This window comes from Psammomys obesus, unplaced genomic scaffold (genome assembly GCF_907164565.1).
Source record: "Psammomys obesus unplaced genomic scaffold, mPsaObe1.curated_primary_1811, whole genome shotgun sequence".
Classification (NCBI taxonomy): domain Eukaryota; kingdom Metazoa; phylum Chordata; class Mammalia; order Rodentia; family Muridae; genus Psammomys; species Psammomys obesus.
The window spans coordinates 5,633,241-5,638,942 of NW_026596131.1; positions in this window are offsets into that span (position 1 = coordinate 5,633,241).

Below are 5,702 nucleotides of genomic sequence, written 5' to 3' on the forward strand. Positions count from 1 at the left end.
TAGGGTGAGCTTTTAATCTAAAAATAATTTTAAGGGGAAGGCATAAGGGCACATACTCAGAAGAGAGACCCTATGAAGACCAAGAAAGATGAAAGCCATAGGTGAGCCGTGGCAAGATGTCTCAGAAGAAACAACCCCTTGCTCTCAGGCAGGTGCTCTGTAAAACTGCCAGAGAGCAAGTACCCACAGTTTGAGCCAGATAGCTGGTGTGTGGAAGCTCTAATAACGAATACAGTTGTTTAGATTTGTCAGTATTGGCATCCAACGTATGCAGACTGTATGCTCCACTTAAACGATGCAAGCTGGAAGCGGTTAGTTACATCAAGACACTTATGCCATGGTTGCGTCTGTGGGCACAGCTTGGCATGCGGTTCAGTAGCGTAGCACACAGACTCTACATCAATACCGGGGACTGTTCTCCTTTAACCCCCTTCGCAGTCCCTTCTGGCACTGAGAGTGCCAATGGTCGGGGAGGAAGCGGGCGGTTCAGTTCCTGCTCGGTTTCCTTGGGTCCCATATCCAGAGTGTGTGGTGTCTTCTGCAATGGTCTTACTGTTTAGTTCCACTGGGAAACCAAAAGCAATGACAGTAGCCTATACTGCTATGGAAGCTTTTAGAGAATATCTTGCCGACAGCTTGTGGAAAAGTGTCCCGCACCTGCACTGAGATTTCTTTTCTTTGAAAGCACGTGACCTCTAGGAACAGCCTTAAGTCCCAATGGAATGTTCTTCCAATCAAGCGAACCCCTTCAAAATCACATTTTAGCGTGTTGATAAAAGACTAGATTTTTTTTTTAAATGAGTTTACTTTTGAGAGTATAATTACATAATTTCTCCCTTCACTTGTGTTCTTCCAAACCTTCTCCTGTGTGTCCTCTTGATCTCATTCAAATTCCTGGCCTCTTTAATTGCTGAGAAATGCACACACACACACACACACACACACACACACACACACACACACACCCCTTTCTCAGTTCACATTCTTCTCTCTCTTTCTCTCTCTCTGTCACATACACACACACACACAACACACACTAATATATACATATGTGTGTGGTCTGTGTGTGGTGTGTATGTATGTATGTATGTATGTATGTATGTATATGTATGTGTTTTCAAGGCTGCTGATGATTTGATGTCTTAAAATCAATTGGCATGCTTTCCTTGAGAAAACTGTTTCTTCCACCCAACATTCCTACATGCCTATAGTTGTTTGTCAAAGGTTGAGGCCTCTATTGGTTTCTCCTCATCCATACTGATATGCTCATTAGTGTCATCCTGGTTCAGGTTGTTTTTATTTTTTATTTTTATTTTTTGTTTTGTTTTTGTTTTTTTTTTGGAACAGGGTTTTTCTGTGTAGCCTTGGCTGTCCTGGACTAGCTTTGTAGGCCAGGCTGGCCTTGAACTCCCAGTGACCTGCCTGTCTCTGCCTCCCTGAGTGCTGGGATTTCAGGTGTGTGCCACCATGCCTGGCTTGTTCAGGTCGTGTTTAGGCCACCATATTAGTGAGACTTCATGGGTGTAGCTTCTGAAACTTCTAGGACACACTATTTTACAGCGAACTCCTTGCCCTCTGGCTGTTAGAATCTTTCTATCCCTTCTTTTGCAATGATCCCTGAGCCTTAAGTATAGGAGTTGTTTTGTAGATATATCAGCTGGAACTAGTCTCCACTACTCATTTTGATCAGGTGTGGTTTTCTGTGGTGGTCTCAGTCCGTTGCAAAGAGAAATTTCCTTGAGAGGTGAGGTCCACCCTTACCTTTGGGTATAAGGACAAATATTTATGATATAGTTAGGGATTATGCTGGTTGAGTAAAGTGGCATTTGTAGGTTCTCTTCCAAGATCCATGACCTCACTAGTTCTTGGTAGTTGGCAAGGTTTCTAATACCAGGTATGATTTTCCTATTGTTGGTTGGGCCTTAAGTCCAATTAGAGAGCTTCTAGCTACTGCCAAGGCGAGTGTTCCACCAATACTTTGGGTTATCATGCCATGCTGGTTAATATGATAAGCAGTAGGTTTCTATGTGGTTTTCTTTTTTCTTTCATTCATCCCAATTGCTTCCTGATTGGATCCGAAGCCTGCTCCATTGGGAGGAATGTATGCATGAGCTGAGCTCAAAACTGCTCAAAAGTTTATGTGCAAGGAGGCCACAGGCTCCACAGGGGAGTCTATTACTGATGTTTTGACAAATTGGCATGTAGTTAAACTGCTTGTGAATATTTATGTTTATACCCATAGACTAGTGTAGCTCTTAGTCTTGGTCAAAGCAGGCAATGGTTCAAGTGGGGACTCAAAATGCTGAGAAGTGACTGTTTAGTACTTGACCATAAGTGGGACATCTCCTAGTGAATCCCCTCCAAGGCCCAGGAAACATCACAGAAGAGGAAGTGAAAGTACCATGGGAACTAGAGAATGGGAAGTGTGAATCGGGATGCCCTTTTCTGGATACATGACAGCTGCAGTAGCTATGAACATCTGTGACTATGAGCACAGATAATGGAAAAGACGAGATGAGGCATGAGGGTAGCAGGAAAACCAACTGGGAAGAAGGGAATTTGCAGGAGTTGGAAGGGTATGACAGACAGAAATGGGATGTGAATGCAATCACAGTGCATTATCAATAAGTCTAATATTGTCCCCTAAATTAAGAAGACCCTGCTGTTTATCAAGACCAATTCATCCACTCACTTGCCTATCTAGTACTCATCTGTCTACCCATAGCAAAAGCAATAGTCTTTCTTTCTCCAAGCCGACACTTTCTTCATTAAGGATTGGATATGGAGTTGAATTTTGTTGGTCTTACCTACTTCTAAGAACTGCAGATGCAGCTGGGCTAGAGACATTCTCTCTCATGTTTCTCTTACCTTGCGTTCGTGGATGAAGATCATTTACGGGATTCTTCCCATCCAGCTCTAGACTCAATGAAACATACACATCTTAAAATGGGTAGAGCCGTACTGGAGTTCACATATGGCTCAATCTTTTGGAATCTTGTAAGCCTCTCTTCTCAACTATTAAACACACCCTACTTTTTTTTTAACCTTAATGGTCACAGTGAGGTTTGGAAACAATTTATCTTCCAGTAAATTTACACCAAAATAGCATACCTCCAGAATATCAGTCCCATGGTTTACTTCTTAATGAAGAAAATGTTGGCTTGGCAAAGGACTGTGGTCCAGGAGGGGTTCAGCAGTCAGCTCCCTATGAGTGGTTACTTCTAAAAAGCTGATTATTACCATGGAAGTTTATTGAATAATTGTTGACTAAAGATAATGAAGAAGCTGAAATGCCTGAACTGTGCCCCAACAACTCAGTTGGCATCGGCTTGGACATATCCTGACCTCATGAGGTCAGTGGAAAGGTCCCAAACTTCTGATTTAGAATACTAGGAAAGAAAACCATTTACTCCTGGATAAGTTTTGTAACACCATTGTTAGCTAGTATAATTTTCAATTTCTCAATTGAAAAATGAAATGAGTATCTATCAGTATGGTTTAGATTTCTTTTTGTGACAATTATTAGACCTTCATTTAAGCTAGTCTCAGCAAAACAAAGAGAGATTTATCTCTAGGTTGCTGGAGTACTAATTATTATCCAAGAATAGCAGGAATTTGGACTAGGAAAGCCATAAGGAATCAGGAAGAAATGAGATCTTTGATTTCTTTCATTCTTCTTTGGAGATTCCCAATTCTGTCCTCAAGACTGGTTTCTTGGCCACTAATAAAGGCACTGGACAGTAGGGAGGGTGCTACTGAGAGATGTGGGTGTGAGCATCTTTGTTTTAAACTGTTTATATGGGGATTTCTCATGCCGGCAGCCCAGGGCTTATCCAGAACTGGTCCTCATGTTAGATGTCAGTGCTATGCCTCATGCAACCTCTGCAGCCCATTAGTTGCTACAGATGTCCTGCCTTTAAAGGTTCAGGAAAATGGTCGTCATGGCACCCAGCTGAGCTGCCGGCTTATGGAGAGATTTGTGTGTATCTTTGGCACACGGTTTTGTCCAGCTGTTAAGGGTGTTTTGCTGCTTGTAAACAGCTGGTTGAGAGTGGGAGCTGTGGAGAGCCGACAGCTGTCTCCAAAAGTGCTGCTGTGGGGTAAATTGTGAGTTCATCTACCCCTTTCTTTATGTGTGCGGCTGCGAAGAGATTGGAGAAAGAAAAAGAGGGCAGGAGGAAGGGAAGGAAGGAGAGAATGGAGAGCAGAAAAGGGAGAAAGAGTAGATCCATAAATAATATAATAGGTCAGTTTCACTCTTTCCAGACTCATTGCCCTTGTCTATTGAGTTAGGGCAGGAGTCAGTGAGATGTAGCAAGCAAACAACACATAGACAAGCAAAAAACTACTTTTGATAACTGTAAAAAGGAGGGTACTATGTTGTCACAGGGTTAACATTTACAGCTCCAGTCAATGGCAAGGCTGACATTTTCCAAGTTCCTAGAGAAGATATTTTGATTATGTTCCTGGGATCTTGCCCTGGCTTCCCTTAGCTTCCCAGTGCTATGATCACTGTAGAAAGAACTCAAATGAGATGCACAGACGGTAGGTTAAAATACAGGCAGGGTTTATCACAGAACGGTAAGGCACTCTCAAGGGTAGAATGAGGCAGTGAGTGACTGCCAATGTGAAAACAGCTCTCCCCTCAAAGGGCATAAGAGAGTTTATTCTGGAACCAAATAGGAGTGACTATATTGGATACAGCCTATGGATACAGATCCTGGTTATCCCAAACACCATGTTTCATGTGGTAACAGTTTTAGGAAGCATTACTAGTAACAAAACAAAAGAAAGTCATAAATCAAGGTACTCAAACACAAGTGGTCACTAAAAACTGCAATCAGAGGGGACAGTAGAATGATAGGTGACACAGAAGAATGGAGGACGCACTCCAGGTTAAATGAAGGTTTAAACGAAGGTAAGATGAAAGTGATAGAGAAGTGAGGGTAGTAATGGGTTGGCTAACCAAAACTAAAGATGTGTGACGGATTCCCTAAGATGTCATAAGCCCAAAGTTTGGCTCTGAGTCTCAGCATCTGCTCTGATACCCTGCAGGTTAGAGCCTTTCAGAGGCCCTCTGTGGCAGGCTCCTGTCCTCTTCCCTGTTTGTTCCCTCTTCTGATGTCCATCCTCTTTGCCTTTCTGAACAGTGATTGAGCAACTTAGTCAGAGTCCTCCTTCTTGATTTAGGTGTACAGATTTTAGTATGTTTATGTATCTTTAGGTGTACAGATTTTAGTATGTTTTTCCTATGTTACATATCTAATATCCACTTATGAGTGAGTATATACCCTGTGTGTGGTTCTGCTTCTGGGATACCTCACTCAGGATGATCTTTTCCAGTTCCCACCATTTGCCTGCAAATTTCATGATATCCTTGCTTTTTATTGTTGAGTAATATTCCACTGTGTAGATGTACCACAATTTTTGCATCCATTCCTCAAACTGAGGGGCATCTGGGTTGTTTCCAGCTTCTGGCTATTACAAATAAAGCTGTTACAAACATGGTTGAGCAAATGTCCTTGTTGTGCACTTGAGCATCTTTTGGATATATGCCTAGGAGTGGTGTAGCCGGATCTTAAAAAAGAAAAGAAAAGAAAAAAAGATGTGTGAAGGAGCCCTACAGAAATTCACTAGTTTGCAAGGTAGTTAAACACACACACACACACACACACACACACACACACACACACACACACACA